This window comes from Triticum aestivum, chromosome 2B (genome assembly GCF_018294505.1).
Source record: "Triticum aestivum cultivar Chinese Spring chromosome 2B, IWGSC CS RefSeq v2.1, whole genome shotgun sequence".
Classification (NCBI taxonomy): domain Eukaryota; kingdom Viridiplantae; phylum Streptophyta; class Magnoliopsida; order Poales; family Poaceae; genus Triticum; species Triticum aestivum.
This window is the reverse complement of record NC_057798.1, coordinates 361,964,817-361,986,860: the sequence shown is the minus strand read 5'-3', so window position 1 is coordinate 361,986,860 and position 22,044 is coordinate 361,964,817.

The window sequence follows — 22,044 nt, the reverse complement described above, 5'->3', positions numbered from 1 at the left end:
CTGCAGCAGAATCCGAGTCAAACTACAAGTCCAAAGGTGTTACATCACCTCCACTTGGGCCCATTGGCCTTGTACGACCTAGATTTAGTTTTAGGCTGCCTTGGGACGTCCTCCCACCTCCTTGGCCGCCACCCCTTGCTCCTATATAAGTAGATCCATCTAGTAGCTTTTCCTTGGGATTTGTTTAGTTAAAAGTTAGCCATTGCAACTTCGTGTACTTCGTTTGTGTCCAACGACCAGACCAAGACCGCTTACGGATCCCCACCTTTATCAATACTTCATATATATTCGCAATATTCAGATTGCCTTTATCATATTCTTGCTCGTTCTTCGATTGCTTGTAGGAATAGACCTTCGTGGTCAGGTTGATCGTGCTCCGGCGTGGTCAATAACCTCAGGAGATTGGTTTAGCGATTGCTAAGGCGCAACGTCGTGCACGTTTGTAGTCGGATCGTCAAAGTCGTCTCCACCAAATCGGTAGTATCATCTCATCGAAAGATTGGGACACCCCGCCTCTATCAAGTGGTATCAGTTTTCAGGTTGCTCGGTGAGAATTTCCAGTTTTCCGAGATTAGTTTTATTTTCTTACCTATTGTCCAAGAAAAAGCCACAAAAAAGAGTTAGATCTATTCATCCTTGGTCCAAGCCAGTCTGAGCCTTTGCAATTTTCTTTTCATTGCTTGCATAGTTGAATTATCGGTTGCATCGTCGTGTCGAGTTGCTGGTCTTAGTGTCTAGTTCGTTTAGAGTTTCGAGTTCTGTTCATATTAGTCACGCCACCGCTGCATCATTATCTCTTCCGCTGTCCACCACCCATCCATCAATTTCCACCACATGCTACCCATCATTCATTGTCATAATAATAGTTGAGATCGTTCACATCTTCACTTGATCCAATCTGCATCTTATCTAGTTTGTTTTGGAAAGAGGGAGAAAAAAAAGAGAGAAAAAAAACAAGAGAAAAAAAGGAGAAAAAAAGTCAGAGAAAAAAAAAAGGAGAGAAAGAAAAAAAAGTGTGAGGAAAAAAAAGAGAGAAGAAAAAAAAAACAAAAAAATCGGCACAAACTTTTTCAGAGGAAAGTTGGAGACAAAGTTGTTGATATATCCTGCTTGGCTGTTGTTTCACCTCATTATCTTTACTGCCGTTGTGATCTTCATTTATATCTTGTTGTCCAGAGCTACTTAGGGTCCTTCATTGATGCTAGTTGTGCTACGACGTGACCTCATTAGTGTTCTAGGCTCGCGTCTCTAGTCCGGTCTAGCCTAGGACCAGCACAGTACCGTCATTGAGCGTTTATTCAACATTGCATCTTTGAATTGATTATTGCTAATCTTTTGCTACCATATATAGCCAACCCAGCTCCACATATTTCTACACCGTGTATACGTACGCTCCCCTGGCAATCGCTTTACTCAATATTCGGAGTTACTTGACACCGCTGGTTGCCGATCACCGCCTGCTGCATGGTAAGAACTTGTAAGACATTGATATTTGCTTTACTGTGAGCGTTTTACCACCACATCCTAGTAGTTGTAGGAACATTATTTTTGGGTTTTGTTTCTTGTTCTACTAATCATGACAGGATCCAGAGTCAATTCATGGGCTTTGTCGATCGCGGGAGACGTGCCACCACCTTTGCAAATACCACAACCGTCACGAGAGGTGCACAAACATCCAAATGCACATGATCAGGTTAATGTATCTATACCACCATTTAATGGCCGTTTTAAACCTTCTTTATATATTGAATGGGAGTTCGACATAAAAAATATATTTGCTTCCCATAATTTCAATGAACATAAAAAGGTTAAGGTTGCGGTTGGTTCTTTCACTGGTTATGCTTTGGTTTGGTGGAGTGAATATTGTCGGTTACACCCTGATTATATACCTACTACTTGGGATGATTTGAAACTTGCCATGCGACATACTTTCGTCCCTGCTTATTATACTCGTGACATGATTAAGAAGTTGCAACACTTAAAACAAGGTAGTGAAACTGTAACAAAATATTATGATGATTTACAAACTACCTTGTTGCATTCCTCTTTAGAAGAAAGTGAAGATGATTTTATGGATAGATTTTGGTGGAGTGTACATTGTAAGAAAAACATTGATAACCAACCCACAACTTGGGAAGTTTTGAAAGCTGTAATGAGACAACAATTTTTTCCTCCTTACTATCGTCGTGAATTGTGTCGCAAATTGGAGCAATTAAAACAAGGCAGTAACACTGTTCATGCTTACTACTAAGAGTTCAAATCTTATATGCTCCATTGTGACATAGAAGAATCTAAGGATGATACAATGAATAGATTTTTTGGTGGTTTGAACCATAATATTCAGGCAAGATTTCAGTATATTCCTCGTTGCATTACTGGTATGTATGTCCGTGCTTGTACCTTTGAGAGACAAATACAGGAGGATGCATTGGGTGACTACAACAACTACTATTCCAGTTCATGCTCACCACCGCTGGTTGGTTACTCCACTATTGCACCTACTAGAGCAGCCCCACCTCGGATTGTGAGCGCGATATCATCTCAAGAGTATGGTACATTGTCAACGTCCGTACTTACATCAGCTACATCTCTGCGAGGTAACAGTAAAGGTCTTGATGATATAACTTCACATGAGAATGAAGCATGCCTAGTTAACTTGAATGCATCATGTGTTGAGTTACCTGTTGATTTGAGCACACCACCTATTTTAGAGACTCTTGTTACTGTCATGAATGCGTCATGTGATCAAACAACTGAAATATCAACAATTTTGAGTGCACCCATTGAATTAACTGTTGATGCAAAAGAACCAATGTTTAATCATGTTGATATGACCTCTAAACTTGATGATGATTCTGTGTCCAATGACTTATGGCATGTTTGCTTATTTAAGCATGTTGTAGCATGTAAATTTGATGCAAGTAAGGTTTATTCATCGAAGTTAGGATGGTTTAATGATGAACATTGCCAATCTTTTGAAGTGAATAAGAGCTTCACTTATATGTGCAAACTGAGTTGCAATATTTTCATGCCTTCTACTTCTTGTGCTAATTTTTTGGCTTTAGATTTTATGAACTATGCAAGTTACTCATCTATTCATGTGTCATATATGCAAAAATCAAGGGAAGTAAAAATGGATGACATATACATATACAACATGTACACCTTGTCTCTTTTGTTAGCCACATTTCAGATTAAGCAACGCCGAGGACGGCTTTATTTTCAAGAAGGGGAGGATGATGAGGACATGACTACCTTGGATATGACCAAAAATATTGCATATATGCATATTTGTCAGGTGATTTCTAGTGCAAACTATTCAATAATCTATTTATGTTATCCAGAACAAAAATACTTCACACACTTTTGTGTTTTGTCTAATTGCAGGTGTATGGGACATTTGTACAATCCACATATGAAGATAAGGAAGAAAGAGATGTTTATTTGCTGTCCAAAAAGTTCTGTCACGTCACTTTTGGCCCAAGAGAAGATAGAGTCCAAGTCTCTCACGTTCTGGATTCAGATTCGGACTGCACAGACATACCTGACTCAAAACGCACACAAGTTTATCATACGGACTCCGAATTGGGTGATTCTTTTTTTGTTGGAAACTAGATTTCGTGCACTTTCCAACCCAATTGGAATCACCTTCAAATTCGTCCGGAGCGTTGAGTTGTGGACGAAACAATCTGATGCTGCAGCAGAATCCGAGTCAAACTACAAGTCCAAAGGTGTTACATCACCTCCACTTGGGCCCATTGGCCTTGTACGACCTAGATTTAGTTTTAGGCTGCCTTGGGACGTCCTCCCACCTCCTTGGCCGCCACCCCTTGCTCCTATATAAGTAGATCCATCTAGTAGCTTTTCCTTGGGATTTGTTTAGTTAAAAGTTAGCCATTGCAACTTCGTGTACTTCGTTTGTGTCCAACGACCAGACCAAGACCGCTTACGGATCCCCACCTTTATCAATACTTCATATATATTCGCAATATTCAGATTGCCTTTATCATATTCTTGCTCGTTCTTCGATTGCTTGCAGGAATAGACCTTCGTGGTCAGGTTGATCGTGCTCGGGCGTGGTCAATAACCTCAGGAGATTGGTTTAGCGATTGCTAAGGCGCAACGTCGTGCACGTTTGTAGTCGGATCGTCAAAGTCGTCTCCACCAAATCGGTAGTATCATCTCATCGAAAGATTGGGACACCCCGCCTCTATCAAGGATCCATATTAACTTTATGCTGACATAGAGTGGGACTAATGCCCTTAAGATCATCGAGAGTATATCCGATAGTGGCATGGTGCTTCTTCAGAGTTTTCAATAATTTCTTTCCTTCATGCTCTGAAAGGTTAGCATTAATAATAACAGGATATACCATCTTTTCATCAAGATAAGCATATTTCAAGGTATCAGGTAATTTCTTAAGTTCAAATACGGGATCACTCTTGAGTGGTATAGGATCTCCAAGAGTCTCAACAGGAAAATTGTGTTTCAAGACAGGCATTTTTTAACTAATATTACATCTATTTCTTTCCTTTCATTCATGAAGATATCATTTTCATGGTCTAGCAAATATTGTTCTAAAGGATCAGTAGCAGGCACATCAGTAGAAGCAAGACCAATAATTTCATCTTTATTAAGCAATTCTTTATCATGAGGTTGTCTACAAAATTTGGAGAAATTAAACTCATGAGACACATCCCTGAAACTTACACTAGCGGTTTCCTTCTCACAATCTATTTTAGCATTAACAGTGTTCAAGAAAGGTCTACCAAATATAATGGGACCAAAATCATCTTGTGGGGAACCAAGAACAAGAAAATCAGTAGGGTATTTTATTTTCCCACACAAGACTTCAACATCTCTAACAATCCCAATTGGTGAAATAGTATCTCTATTAGCAGGCTTCATAGTAAATGAATATCTTATATTTCAGCAGGTGCAATATCATTCATAATTTCTTAGTATAAAGTAAAATAAATTGCACTCGCACTAGCACCCAAATCACATAAGCCATGATAACAATGATCTCCTATTTTAACAGAGACAATAGGTCTATGTTTATCTTTATCATCAGGTTTAGCTATTCTAGCAGCTTCATCACAAAAATAAATAGCATGCCCATCAATATTATCGACCAAGAGATCTTGAACCATAGAAATACTAGGTTCAACTTTAATTTGTTCAAGGGGTGTAGGTGTTCTAGTATAACTCTTACGAACTACGGCTGAAGCTTTAGCATGTTCCTTTATCCTAACAGGAAATGGTGGTTTCTCAATATAAGCAGTAGGAATAACAGGATCAACGTTATAAGTAATAGTTTCTTCATCAGACTTAATGGGTTCTACTACTTTCACTTTAATGGGAGGATGATATTTAAACCACTTATCCTTAGGGAGATCAACATGAGTAGCAAATGATTCACAGAAAGAAGCTACTATCTCAGAGTCAAGTCCATACTTAGTGCTAAATTCACGAAAAGCATCGGTATCCATAAAAGATTTAACACAATCAAATTCAAGGTTTATACATGACCCCTTACCTTGGTCGAGCTCCCAATCTTCAGAGTTGCATTTAATTATTTCCAAAAGATCCCATTTGAATTCAATGGTTTTCTTAATAAAAGAACCAGTACAAGAAGTATCAAACATGGATTGATCATTATGAGAGAGCCAAGCATAAAATTTCTGAATAATAATTTCTCTCGAGAGCTCATGATTGGGGCATGAATATAACATTGACTTAAGCCTCCCCCAATATTGAGCGATACTTTCTCGTTCACGTGGTGAAAATTATATATACAACTCCGATTACGATGAACCAGATGCATAGGATACAACTTCTGATGAAATTCCAATTTCAACCAGTTGTAATTCCATGATCCAATATCATCGCATATGCCATACCATGTCAATGCCTTTCCCTTCAAAGATAAAGGTAAGACCTTCCTCTTGACTTCATCTCCTGGCAAACCTGCAAGCTTAAATAATCCACAAATGTTAGATGCATATCAGGATGTAGTGTTCCAACTCCTGCATAAGGATTAGCTAGCAGTTTCTCTATCATACCCGAAGGAATTTCATAATAAATATTTTCAGTAGGTTCGGTAGGTTGAGGAGAAACTCTTTGTTCTTTTGGTCGGGGTGAAGATACCCCGAACAACCCCTCAAAGGATTATTTTCCGTAGTGACAAGTGACAGTGAATTTTAGCACAAAATATAAATTTTTCCTTAACAAATTCCACTCACCAAAGGCGCTTCACTCCCAGGGAACGACGCTAGAAACGAGTCTTGATGACCACAAGTATAGCGGATCTATCGTAGTCCTTTTGATAAGAAAGAGTATCGAACCCAACGAGGAGTAGAAGGAAATGACAAGAGGTTTTCAGTAAGGTATTTTCTGCAAGCACTGAAATTATTGGTAGCAGATAGTTTTATGATAAGATAATTCGCAATGGGTAACAAGAAACAAGTGTAACAAAGGTGCAGTAAGGTGGCCCAATCCTTTTTATAGAAAACGACAAGCCTGGACAAACTCTTATATAAAGCAAAGCTCTCCTAGGGACACATGTGAATTACTGTCAAGTTAGTTTTCATCATGCTCATAGGATTTGCGTTCGTTACTTTGATAATTTGATATGTGGGTGGACCGGTGCTTGGGTGTTGTCTATACTTGGAAAAGCCTACCACTTATGATTAACCCCTCTCACACACATCCGTAACTACGAAAGAAGAATTAAGATAAATCTAACCATAGCATGAAACATCTGGATCCAAATCAGCCCCTTACGAAGCAATGCATAAACTAGGGTTTGAGCTTCTGTCACTCTAGCAACCCATCATCTACTTATTACTTCCCAATGCCTTCCCCTAGGCCCAAATCATGGTGAAGTTTCATGTACTCGATGTTCACATAACACCACTAGAGGAAAGAGAACATACATCTCATCAAAATATCGAACAGATACCAAATCCACATGATTACTTATAACAAGACTTCTCCCATGTCCTAAGGAACAAACATAACTACTCAAAAAGCATGTTCATGTTCATAATCATAGGAGTATTTAATAGCATCAAGGATCTGAACATATGATCTTCCACCGAATAAACCAACTAGCATCAACTACAAGGAGTAGTCAACACTACTAGCAACCTACAGGTACCAAGCTGAGGTTGTGAGACAAATATCGGATACAAGAGATGAACTAGGGTTTGATAGGAGATGGTGTTGGTGAAGATGTTGATGGAGATTAACCCCCTCTCGATGAGAGGATCGTTCATGATGACGAGGGCTTTGGTTTCCCCCTCTGGGAGGAAAGTTTCCCTGGTAGAATCGCTCTGTCGGAGCTCTAGATTGCTCCTGCCCAGGTTCCGCCTCGAGACTGCGGCGCTTTGTCCCGAAAGCTATCTTTTCAATTTTTTTCTAGGTCAAAACCCTCCAGATAGCCATAGATGGGCACCGGAGACCTGCCAGGGGGGGCACAAGCCCTGGGGGCACGCCCAGGGGGTAGGGCGCGCCCCCAGGCTTGTGGCTACCTGGTGGGTCCCCTCTAGTATTTTATTCACCCAATAATTCTTATATATTCCAAAATAATTCTCCGTAAATTTTCAGGACTTTTGGAGTTGTGCAGAATAGGTATCTCAGATTTGCTCCTTTCTGGTCCAGAATTCCAACTGTCGGCATTCTCCCTCTTCGTGTAAAGCTTGTAAATAAGAGAGAAAAGATATAAGTATTGTACCATAATGTGAAATAATAGTCCATAATGCAATAAATATTGATATAAAAAATGATGCAAAATGGACGTATCATGGCGTCATGAGCTAGGTCTATGCGTAGATGTATATGCACGAGTAGAACACAAAGAAGTTGTGGGTGTTGATGTTCAATTTTTTTACTTCCCTTGTCTTAGTTGGATTCGGCGGTATTGTGGGATGAAGCGGCTCGGACCAACCTTACATCTCCACGCACATGAGACCGTTTCCACTGTTTAACATGCAACTTGTATTGCATAAAGTGGCTTTGCGGGTGTCTGTCTCTCCCACTTTAGTTGAATTTGATTTGTTGAGGGCGGTCCTTGTAGAAGCTTAAAAGGCAACATGTATATCACCGTTGTGGTTTTGTGTAGATAAGAACGGTCCTTATAGTTTGCCCTAGCAGCCACGTAAAATTGCAACAACGAAGTAGAGGATGTCTAACTTGTTTTGTTAGGGCATGTTGTGATGTGGTATGGCTAAAACGTGATGTGATATATGTTGATGTATGAGATGATCATGCTTTGTAATAAGTTCATGACTTGCATGTTGATGAGTACGGCAACCGGCAGGAGCCATAGGGTTGTCTTCAATTTATTGTATAACATGCATGTCAACAATTAATGCCATGTAATTGCTTTACTTTATCGATATGCATTAGCAATAGTTGTAGAAGCAATAGTTGGCGAGACAAGGACGAGACGACATGATGATGGAGATCATGGTGTCATGCCGGTGACGACGGAGATCATGCCGGTGCTTTGGAGATGGAGATCAAAAGCACGAGATGATAATGGCCATGTCACGTATTTTGATTGCATGTGATGTTTATTTTTTATGCATCTTATATTGATATGGTGAATATGTGGACTCATGTGCACCACCTCAAAAGAGTTACTTGTAGTCGTAGTTCAGGATAGCCACAGTCAAAGCTGGCTATCCGCAGTCAAACTCCACCACCCCTTTGTTGATATTGATGCATGTGTAGCTAGATCTGATGTAAGTCTTGCTGGGTACATTTGTACTCATGTTTGCTTAATTTATGTTTCTGTAGAGAGACTTCTATCTCACTAGTAGTTCACATGGACTTCGACGTTTAGCTTGTTACCTCAGCTAAGATATTGTACCCTCGGGAGGGTCTTGTAGATAGTCAGGCTTCTCAGCCTTTTTCATTTGTAGTTGTCTGTACTTAGACATGTTATGCTTCCATTGGTTGTATGCTCTGTATGTGGGATCATATGACCCATGTTTGTAATATCTGACTCCTCAGAGCCTATTCAATAAATACTTTGAATTGTAGATTTTTGTTGTGATGCCATGTTGTTTTTTGACTATAAACAGTAGGATAAGACCCTATTGCAATTTTTATAAATTAACAGAGCAAAGTAACAAGTAGTCTGAAGGGGCTTGAGATAAGCCCTAAGAACAGAAAGGAACTAAAAACTAGGAGAAAAAGGAAAGAAAGAAATAGAAACAAACATCCTACTAGCCTATAAACAGAGAAATTACAGAAGGCCTTCAAGCCAAACAGAAAATTGCCTCTCATGCTTCTTCCTCATTCTAAACTTTAGAAGCTTTAGTTCCTCCAGAAAAATGAACTTCCAACCTTGAAATGAAGGTGCAATGTTTTCAAAAAATTTATTGTTTCCGGTTATCCAAATGGCCCATGCTCCAAGTATGATGATCTCCATGTAAAATGGATACCTTAGTTTGTCTTTAAGATATTGGAATGCTTCTAGTACAGACAAGTTTGGGGTTCCTGTTGGACATATGAAATCCCAGCGTTGTTGAACAAATTGGCAACCCCAAAAGAGGTGATGCAGTGTTTCTTCTTGTTGACAACCTCCAACAGCACAGTTATAAGCCTCCAACACAAAATTCTTTCTGCTAAGCAAGTTTCTTGTGTTGACTCGATCATGGAGAAGTTGCCAGAAGAAAACTTTATGCTTAGGCTGACAGGAACTCTGCCAGATCCAATTGAAATGTGGAGGGGTTTTCTTATGTCCAATCAAGACTTTATATGCTTTGATGGATGAATAGTGTTCAGTCCCCCAAATGTAACTCCATGTGTCCAATGTGTCTAAATACTCTGATTGTCTCATGGAAAGACAAATGTCTTCCATTTGTAAGAATTCCTCATATGCCTCAGTTGTCAAGGGGAGAAAGAAGAGATCCTGCAAGTACTCAGTCTGCAACACTTGTTGGATATTCAGATGAGGGTTTCTGACAAAAGAGAATAAGTGAGGGAATTGGTGTTTAAGTATTGCTTGGTTCCATAGATCATCCCAAAAGAATGCACTGACACCATCTCCCACATTACATCTAGCAATAGCTTTGTACTGATCAATGATAGCTAGGTTGGACTTCCACCAGAATGATCCTATCATGTTGTCCTCCTGGTAAATTTCCATCACTATAGTATGTTTCCCAAATCAGGTTAACCCAAGGAATATCATGTCTGTTAAAGAATTTGTGAAGGTTCTTCATGAGCAATGTTTTGTTGTGTGTAAAGATATCTAAAACTCCTAATCCCCCTGGTCCTTGGGTCTACACACTAAGTGCCATGCAACCAAAGCAGGTCTTTTGTCATCCATATCAGGGCCTCTCCAAAGACAGTGCCTCAAATACTTGATGATCTGTTTTTTTATTGTAATAGGTATGTCCAGACAGCACATGAAGAAAACTGATAATGAGGTCATCACTGACTTGACCAGAAGTAATTTTCCAGCTTGAGTCATGAAGATAGAGATACCAGCCAATCTTTTGGCAATCCTGTTAACTAGGGGGAGGCATTGCTCAACAGTTGGTTTGTAAATTCCCAAGGGCAGACCAAGGTAAGTAAAGGGGAATTGACCTCGCGCACACTGCAAGGTGTTTGTAAAAATTTCTACCCTGTCTTCAGCAATATTTAGAGGAGACATGATTGACTTCCCATAATTCACTTTGAGCCAAGTTGTTATAGCAAAAGTATTGAGAAGTGCCTTTAAACAACACAACTGCCTAGAATCAGCTTGCATAATCACCAGAGTGTCATCTGCATATTACACAATTCGGAAGTGAGGGCAGGAGTTGACTTGAAGTGGAGCAGTGATCAGGTGTAATCTCATGGCTTTGTTAAGAATGGATTGCAACAGGTCAGCAGCCAGCACAAAAATTAAAGGAGAGTAAGGGTCCCCTTGTCTTACTCCTCTTTTTATGTAAATTCTTTTCCCAGGCACACCATTTAGTAATACAGAAGATGATGCAGTTGTGAACAGAGCTTCCATCCATGAAATCCATTTCTCTCCAAAACCTTTAGCTCTAAAAATATCAATGATAGCAGCATGTTCAATTGTATCAAAAGCCTTCTCAAAATCCAATTTAATTACTAAGACTTCCTCCTTAGACTTATGACACTGGTGAATGTACTCATATGCCCATCCTAGGCAATCTTGGATCACTCTATCTTTGAGGAAGCCATACTGATTAATATGCACCATTTGTAGAATAAGTCTTTGCAGTCTATTTGCCAGCAGTTTTGTAATGATTTTCAGTACTCCATTTAGCAAGGAAATAGGCATGAAATCATTTGGGGAAAGTGGCACCTCTTTTTTTGGCACTAGAGTGATGAAAGAGGAGTTGATGCTCTCAAGATTTACAGTCCCAGCATGGAACGCCAGTATAAGGTCAAAGACATCAGTCTTAATAATATCCCAACAACTTTTAAGGAACTCATTATTGAATCCATCTGGCCCTGGTGATTTATCTGCAGGCAGGTTTTTGACCACATCTTCAACTTCTTCTAGAGAAAATGGTTTTTCCAGATCAATGAAGATTTGGGGGTCCACTGTGTTTTCATAGAGATCATTGAGGTCAAAGTGCATTGAGTGTCCATTATATTGTCCCAATCTATCCTTAAAAGCCTCCCATAGGATTGCAGCTTTTCCATCATGATATGTTACTTCAACTTGATCCTTATTCAATAGCATAGCAATCTTATTGTGCCTGTGATTAATAGAGGCTTTAGTGTGGAAGAATTTTGTATTCTCATCTCCAAACTTTACTCCTTTGATTTTACCTCTCTGCTTCCAGTAAATCTTCTAATCATTGAGCACAGTTAATAAGTAGTCCTTGAGCATGGTCCTGCAATTATTCTCAAACACTGAAAGATCCCTGTATTCCTCAATCATATCCCAAAGAAAGATACGGTCATTTAGATCTGCAATTAGCTTTTTATGACAAGCTAGGATTTTAGCCCACAACTTAAGTGCTCTTCTGACATTTTTGAATATTGCATTGATCTTCTTTGCACAATCTGTATGACCTACTGAAATATTCCATGCAGCCTCAACCACCTGTTTAAAAGAGCTATGATTAAGCCAATAGTTTTCAAATCTGAACACTTTGGATTTTGGGATATTTGTGCCAATTTTAATCATGAAAGGTAGGTGATCAGAAATTGGTTTAGCCATGGGAAGAGCCAAAGTATCTGGGTAGCTGGTCATCCAAGCAGCAGAGGTGAAAAACCAGTCTAACTTTTCCAGGAGAGGGTTGTCTTGAATGTTACTCCAGCTATACTGCCTGTCTTTTAGAGGGAGTTCAATCAAACCAAGTTCACTTATTGCCTCATTAAACATAAGCATTTCATTAACATGATGAGGACATGACTACCATGGATATGACCAAAAATATTGCATATATGCATATTTGTCAGGTGATTTCTAGTGCAAACTATTCAATAATCTATTTATGTTATCCAGAACAAAAATACTTCACACACTTTTGTGTTTTGTCTAATTGCAGGTGTATGGGACATTTGTACAATCCACATATAATGATAAGGAAGAAAGAGATGTTTATTTGCTGTCCAAAAAGTTCTCTCACGTCACTTTTGGCCCAAGAGAAGATAGAGTCCAAGTCTCTCACGTTCTGGATTCAGATTCGGACTGCACAGACACACCTGACTCAAAACGCACACAAGTTTTTCATACGGACTCCGAATTGGGTGATTCTTTTTTTGTTGGAAACTAGATTTCGTGCACTTTCCAACCCAATTGGAATCACCTTCAAATTCGTCCGGAGCATTGAGTTGTGGACGAAACAATCTGATGCTGCAGCAGAATACGAGTCAAACTACAAGTCCAAAGGTGTTACATCACCTCCACTTGGGCCCATTGGCCTTGTACGACCTAGATTTAGTTTTAGGCTGCCTTGGGACGTCCTCCCACCTCCTTGGCCGCCACCCCTTGCTCCTATATAAGTAGATCCATCTAGTAGCTTTTCCTTGGGATTTGTTTAGTTAAAAGTTAGCCATTGCAACTTCGTGTCCTTCGTTTGTGTCCAACGATCAGACCAAGACCGCTTCCGAATCCCCACCTTTATCAATACTTCATCTATATTCGCAATATTCAGATTATTTTATCATATTATTGCTTGTTCTTCGATTGCTTGCAGGAATAGACCTTCGTGGTCAGGTCGATCGTGCTCCGGCGTGGTCAATAACCTCTCGGAGTTGGTTTAGCGATTGCTAAGGCACAACGTCGTTGCACGTTTGTAGTCGGATCGTCAAAGTCGTCTCCACCAAATCGATAGTTATCATCTCATCGAAAGATCAGGACACCCCGCCTCTATCAAGTGGTATCAGAGCCAATCTGAGCCTTTGCAATTTTCTTTTCATTGCTTGCATAGTTGAATTATCGGTTGCATCGTCGTGTCGAGTTGCTGGTCTTAGTGTCTAGTTCCTTTAGAGTTTCGAGTTCTGTTCACATTAGTCACGCAGCCGCTGCATCATTATCCCATCCGCTGTCCACCATCCCATCCACCAATTTCCACCACGTGCTACGCACTGTTTATTGTCATAATCATAGTTGAGGTCACTCACATCTTCGCCTGATCGAATCTGCATCTTATCTAGTTTGTCTTGGAAAGAGGGAGAAAAAGAATATAAAGAAAAAAAAAGAGAAAAAAGGAAAGAAAAAAAAAGAAAAGAGGGAGAAGAAAAAGAAAAAAAGCGTGAGAAAAAAAAGAGAGAAGAAAAAAAATTGGATCTATCTAGAATCAATCTCGTACCTGAATTCGGATTGAAATCTGTTTTGCGCACTGTTCAGTAAAACAGGTGTATCTTCCTCATACGAAGTCCGTTTTGGCTCCGTGACTACTCAAATTGAAGATAGCGACGAGCCGCATCTAAATAGTTGCAGAAGCTAGTTCAATATTTGACACCTCAAAATCAGCTTCTAAATAGGTCTTTTTGCCCTCCGAAGTTCGTGAACACAGCTTGTTCCAATTTTTCAGGGCAGTTTTAGAATTCTTTGACTCCTCATATCAACTCGGAATTGAGTGATTCTTTTTGCATTGGAAAGCTTGAGTTAGTAGCATTCTTTGAAAGAATTTATCAGAAAATTGTCTCAAACTTTTCAAGAGGAAAGTTGGAGAGAGAGTTGTTGTATATCCTGCTTGGCAGTTGTTTTTCATCATTATCTTCACTGCCGTTGTGATCTTCACTTATATCTTGCTGTCAAGAGCTACTTAGTATCCTTCATTGATGCTAGTTGTGCTACGCCGTGACCTTATTAGTGTTCTAGGATCGCGTCTCTAGTCCGGTCTAGCCTAGGACCAGCACAGTACCGTCGTTGAGCGTTTATTCAACATTGCATCTTTGGATTGATTATTGCTAATCTTTTGCTACCATATATAGCCAACCCAGCTCCACATATTTCTACACCGTGTATACGTACGCTCCCCTGGCAATCGCTTTACTCAATATTCGGATTTACTTGACACCGCTGGTTGCCGATCACCGCCTGCTGCATGGTAAGAACTTGTAAGACATTGATATTTGCTTTACTGTGAGCGTTTTACCACCACATCCTAGTAGTTATAGGAACATTATTTTTGGGTTTTGTTTCTTGTTCTACTAATCATGACAGGATCCAGAGTCAATTCATGGGCTTTGTCGATCGCGGGAGACGTGCCACCACCTTTGCAAATACCACAACCGTCACGAGAGGTGCACAAACATCCAAATGCACATGATCAGGTTAATGTATCTATACCACCATTTAATGGCCGTTTTAAACCTGCTTTATATATTGAATGGGAGTTCGACATAAAAAATATATTTGCTTCCCATAATTTCAATGAACATAAAAAGGTTAAGGTTGTGGTTGGTTCTTTCACTGGTTATGCTTTGGTTTGATGGAGTGAATATTGTCGGTTACACCCTGATTATATACCTACTACTTGGGATGATTTGAAACTTGCCATGCGACATACTTTCGTCCCTGCTTATTATACTCGTGACATGATTAAGAAGTTGCAACACTTAAAACAAGGTAGTGAAACTGTAACAAAATATTATGATGATTTACAAACTACCTTGTTGCATTCCTCTTTAGAAGAAAGTGAAGATGATTTTATGGATAGATTTTGGGGAGGATTAAACTGTGATATTCAAGAGATACTAATTCATGAAGAGTGTTATCCTATGGACCATTTGTTTCATCTTGCTTGCAAAGCTGAACAGGAAATAAAACGACGTGTTGGCCACGAGGAGAACAAGCGCACGGTGCACATTCCAAGAGTTGATATGATTGTTCCTTCAACTACTAGGCATACTATGACAACCACATCCGTTGTTGTCAAGACTACATCACCTCCACCATGTGACACATCGCCCCCGAGAGTGGCTACATCATCTGAGTTGATCATAAGAGGTAATGACAAAGGTACTGATCTTCCATCTCTACATGAGAATGAAGAATGCCTTGTCAATTTGAATGCACCATCTGATGAGCTACCCACTACTTTGATCACACCACCTATTTTAGAGGACTACGTTGATAATTTGACTTTGCCATGTGATCAAACAACTGAAATACCAACAATTTTTAGTGCACCCATTGAATTAACTATTGATGCAAAAGAACCAATGTTTAATCATTTTGATATGACCTCTAATCTTGGTGATGATTCTGTGTTGAATGACTTATTGCATGTTTGCTTATTTAAGCATGTTGTAGCATGTAAATTTGATGCAAGTAAGGTTTATTCACCAATGTTGGGATGGTTTAATGATGAACATTGTCAATCTTTTGAAATGAATAAGAGCTTCACTTATATGTGCAAACTGAGTTGCAATGTTTTCATGCCTTCTACTTCTTGTGCTAATTTTTTGGCTTTAGATTTTATGAACTATGCAAGTTACTCATCTATTCATGTGTCATATATGCAAAAATCAAGGGAAGTAAAAATGGATGACATATACATATACAACATGTACACCTTGTCTCTTTTGTTAGCCACATTTCAGATTAAGCAATGCCGAGGACGGCTTTATTTTCAAGAAGGGGAGGATGATGAGGACATGACTACCTTGGGTATGACCAAAAATATTGCATATATGCATATTTGTCAGGTGATTTCTAGTGCAAACTATTCAATAATCTATTTATGTTATCCAAAACAAAAATACTTCACACACTTTTGTGTTTTGTCTAATTGCAGGTGTATGGGACATTTGTACAATCCACATATGAAGATAAGGAAGAAAGAGATGTTTATTTGCTGTCCAAAAAGTTCTCTCACGTCACTTTTGGCCCAAGAGAAGATAGAGTCCAAGTCTCTCACGTTCTGGATTCAGATTCGGACTGCACAGACACACCTGACTCAAAACGCACACAAGTTTTTCATACGGACTCCGAATTGGGTGATTCTTTTTTTGTTGGAAAGTAGATTTCGTGCACTTTCCAACCCAATTGGAATCACCTTCAAATTCGTCCGGAGCGTTGAGTTGTGGACGAAACAATCTGATGCTGCAGCAGAATCCGAGTCAAACTACAAGTCCAAAGGTGTTACATCACCTCCACTTGGGCCCATTGGCCTTGTACGACCTAGATTTAGTTTTAGGCTGCCTTGGGACGTCCTCCCACCTCCTAGGCCGCCACCCCTTGCTCCTATATAAGTAGATCCATCTAGTAGCTTTTACTTGGGATTTGTTTAGTTAAAAGTTAGCCATTGCAACTTCGTGTACTTCGTTTGTGTCCAACGACCAGACCAAGACCGCTTACGGATCCCCACCATTATCAATACTTCATATATATTCGCAATATTCAGATTGCTTTATCATATTCTTGCTCGTTCTTCGATTGCTTGCAGGAATAGACCTTCGTGGTCAGGCTGATCGTGCTTCCGGTATCGTCAGTAACCTCAGGAGATTGGTTTAGCGATTGCTAAGGCGCAACGTCGTGCACGTTTGTAGTCGGATCGTCAAAGTCGACTCCACCAAATCGATAGTTATCATCTCATCGAAAGATCGGGACACCCTCGCCCCTATCAAGTGGTATCAGTTTTCAGGTTGCTCGGTGAGAATTTCCAGTTTCCTCTAGATTAGATTTATTTTCTTACCTATTGTCCAAGAAAAAGCCACAAAAAAGTTAGATCTATTCATCTTTTTGTCCAAGCCAGTCTGAGCCTTTGCAATTTTCTATTCATTGTTTGCATTATTGAATTATCGGTTGCATCGTCGTGTCGAGTTGCTGGTCTTAGGGTCTAGTTCGTTTAGAGTTTCGAGTTCTGTTCACATTAGTCACGTCGCCGCTGCATCGTTATCCCTTCTGCTGTCCACCACACCATCCATCAAATTCCACCATGTGCTACCCATAGTTCATTGTCACAATCATAGTTGAGGTCGTTCACATCTTCGCTTGATCCAATCTGCATCTTATCTAGTTTGTCTTGGAAAGAGGGAGAGAAAAAAAAAGACAGAAAAAAAAGAGAAAAAAAAGAAGTCAGAAAAAAAAAGAGAAAGAAAAAAAGTGTGAGGAAAAAAAAAGAGAAGAAAAAAAACAAAATTCGGATCTATCTAGACTCAATCTCGTAGTTGAATTCGGATTGGAATCTGTTTTGTGCACTGTTTAGTAAAACAGGCATACCTTCCTCATACGAAGTCCGTTTTGACTCCGCGAGTACTCAAATGAAAGCTAGCGACGAGCCGCATCTAAATAGTTGCAGAGACTAGTTCAATATTTGACACCTCAAAATCGTCTTCTAAATAGGTCTTTTTGCCCTCCGAAGTTCGCGGACACAGCTTATTCCAGTTTTTCAAGCCAGTTTCAGAATTCTTTCACTCCTCATATCAACTCGGAATTGAGTGATTCTTTTTGCATTGGACAGCTTGAGTTAGTAGCATTCTTTGAAAAAAATTATTAGAAAATTGGCACAAACTTTTCAAGAGGAAAGTTGGAGAGAGTTGTTGTATATCCTGCTTGGCAGTTGTTTTTCATCATTATCTTTACTGCCGTTGTGATCTTCACTTATATCTTGCTGTCCAGAGCTACTTAGTATCCTTCATTGATGCTAGTTGTGCTACGCCGTGACCTCATTAGTGTTCTAGGCTCGCGTCTCTAGTCCGGTCTAGCCTAGGACCAGCACAGTACCGTCGTTGAGCGTTTATTCAACATTGCATCTTTGAATTGATTATTGCTAATCTTTTGCTACCATATATAGCCAACCCAGCTCCACATATTTCTACACCGTGTATACGTATGCTCCCCTGGCAATCGCTTTACTCAATATTCGGAGTTACTTGACACCGCTGGTTGCCGATCACCGCCTGCTGCATGGTAAGAACTTGTAAGACATTGATATTTGCTTTACTGTGAGCGTTTTACCACCACATCCTAGTAGTTATAGGAACATTATTTTGGGTTTTGTTTCTTGTTCTACTAATCATGACAGGATCTAGAGTCAATTCATGGTCTTTGTCGATCGCGGGAGACGTGCCCCCACCTTTGCAAATACCACAACCGTCACGAGAGGTGCACAAACATCCAAATGCACATGATCAGGTTAATGTATCTATACCACCATTTAATGGCCGTTTTAAACCTGCTTTATATATTGAATGGGAGTTCGACATAAAAAATATATTTGCTTCCCATAATTTCGATGAACATAAAAAGGTTAAGGTTGCGGTTGGTTCTTTCACTGGTTATGCTTTGGTTTGGTGGAGTGAATATTGTCGGTTACACCCTGATTATATACCTACTACTTGGGATGATTTGAAACTTGCCATGCGACATACTTTCGTCCCTGCTTATTATACTCGTGACATGATTAAGAAGTTGCAACACTTAAAACAAGGTAGTGAAACTGTAACAAAATATTATGATGATTTACAAACTACCTTGTTGCATTCCTCTTTAGAAGAAAGTGAAGATGATTTTATGGATCAATTTTGGGGAGGATTAAACCGTGATATTCAAGAGATACTAATTCATGAAGAGTGTTATCCTATGGACCATTTGTTTCATCTTGCTTGCAAAGCTGAACAGGAAATAAAACGACGTGTTGGCCACGAGGAGAACAAGCGCACGGTGCACATTCCAAGAGTTGATATGATTGTTCCTTCAACTACTAGGCATACTATGACAACCACATCCGTTGTTGTCAGGACTACATCACCTCCACCATGTGACACATCGCCCCCGAGAGTGGCTACATCATCTGAGTTGATCATAAGAGGTAATGACAAAGGTACTGATCTTCCATCTCTACATGAGAATGATGAATGCCTTGTCAATTTGAATGCACCATCTGATGAGCTACCCACTACTTTGATCACACCACCTATTTTAGAGGACTACGTTGATAATTTGACTTTGCCATGTGATCAAACAACTGAAATACCAACAATTTTGAGTGCACCCATTGAACTAACTATTGATGCAAAAGAACCAATGTTTAATCATTTTGATATGACCTCTAATCTTGGTGATGATTCTGTGTTGAATGACTTATTGCATGTTTGCTTATTTAAGCATGTTGTAGCATGTAAATTTGATGCAAGTAAGGTTTATTCACCAATATTGGGATGGTTTAATGATGAACATTGTCAATCTTTTGAAATGAATAAGAGCTTCACTTATATGTGCAAACTGAGTTGCAATATTTTCATGCCTTCTACTTCTTGTGCTAATTTTTTGGCTTTAGATTTTATGAACTATGCAAGTTACTCATCTATTCATGTGTCATATATGCAAAAATCAAGGGAAGTAAAAATGGATGACATATACATATACAACATGTACACCTTGTCTCTTTTGTTAGCCACATTTCAGATTAAGCAACGCCGAGGACGGCTTTATTTTCAAGAAGGGGAGGATGATGAGGACATGACTACCATGGATATGACCAAAAATATTGCATATATGCATATTTGTCAGGTGATTTCTAGTGCAAACTATTCAATAATCTATTTATGTTATCCAGAACAAAAATACTTCACACACTTTTGTGTTTTGTCTAATTGCAGGTGTATGGGACATTTGTACAATCCACATATGATGATAAGGAAGAAAGAGATGTTTATTTGCTGTCCAAAAAGTTCTCTCACGTCACTTTTGGCCCAAGAGAAGATAGAGTCCAAGTCTCTCACGTTCTGGATTCAGATTCGGACTGCACAGACACACCTGACTCAAAACGCACACAAGTTTTTCATACGGACTCCGAATTGGGTGATTCGTTTTTTGTTGGAAACTAGATTTCGTGCACTTTCCAACCCAATTGGAATCACCTTCAAATTCGTCCGGAGCGTTGAGTTGTGGACGAAACAATCTGATGCTGCAGCGGACTCCGAGTCAAACTACAAGTCCAAAGGTGTTACATCACCTCCACTTGGGCCCATTGGCCTTGTACAACCTAGATTTAGTTTTAGGCTGCCTTGGGACGTCCTCCCACCTCCTTGGCCGCCACCCCTTGCTCCTATATAAGTAGATCCATCTAGTAGCTTTTCCTTGGGATTTGTTTAGTTAAAAGTTAGCCATTGCAACTTCGTGTACTTCGTTTGTGTCCAACGACCAGACCAAGACCGCTTCCGGATCCCCACCTTTATCAATACTTCATCTATATTCGCAATATTCAGATTGTTTTATCATATTCTTGCTTGTTCTTCGATTGCTTGCAGGAATAGACCTTCGTGGTCAGGTTGATCGTGCTCCGGCGTGGTCAATAACCTTTCGGAGTTGGTTTAGCGATTGCTAAGGCACAACGTCGTTGCACGTTTGTAGTCGGATCGTCAAAGTCGTCTCCACCAAATCGATAGTTATCATCTCATCGAAAGATCGGGACACCCCGCCTCTATCAATTAACATCCCCTCCAGGCCTGTTTCTGTCTTCAGGTGTTCTGATAAAGTTAAAATCCCCCATGATAATCCAATCCACATCATTAGGCATTTGTATATTAGCAAACCAGTCAATGAACTCAATTTTATACTCATGATTGCAAGGACCATAGATGTTTGTGAGGATCCAACTTTTGGAAGATGTTCTACAAGTGAACTGAATGGATAAGGAAAACTTGTTTTGAAACATTAGTTCTCCATTAAATAAAGGTCCATTCCAAGCAGTGAGAATACCACCTGATGCCCCAATGGAAGGTAAGTATTCAAATTTATTAAACCTCTGAGGACATACTTTATGAATATAGGCTAAATCAAAGTGTTCTCTTTTAGTTTCCTGCAGACACACAATCCCAACTGCACTTTCTTCCACTTTTTGCCTAATAGCCAACCATTTATCAGAAGAATTGATACCCCTCACATTCCAGTTTAGGATGTTCCATGTCCTATTGTTATTCATTAAAAACCAAATTTATGTTTCTTTCATCAGCAAGGCCCACCCCCTGATGATTATCCCAAACAACAATGTTAATGGGATCCACATAAAGGACAATGCACCTGCAGCAAGGGGGTACATTCCAATATTTCACAGAAGCATAAGACCAGGAAAACCAAAACAACTAGTACTGATATCCAATAGATTTCACAGCATCAGAAAAGGCAATGGTCACTCCCATAGAAGGATACCATAACTGACACTTCAGCAGAGTACAGATAACAGACAAAAGGTCCCACCTAGGGCAAACATCCATTGTGCAGCAGGTGCAAGGGTTACAGTTCACTGCATATATATGACAACTATTTCCCAAAATAGAACAGCAGACCATTCTACTATCTAACACAGGCTGATGTTGTAGTCTCATCATCACACAGGCTTTGACTGGACTGCATCTCCTGTGGCCTTGGACACCTTGGCCACATCTTCCTGCTCCTTCTTCTTTGGTTTCTTGGATAGCTTTTCCTGTAGCTCATCCTCAGCAACCTTACAGAAAGATTTAGACCTATTTTTAACCACTGAATTATGAATAAGTGGAGGTATAGCATTACATGCCAAACAAGATTTAGCATCACATGATTTCCTTCTAAAGCCCTTATTATCTTTTTTAATCCTGTCACTCCTTCTTACCTCAGTTTCC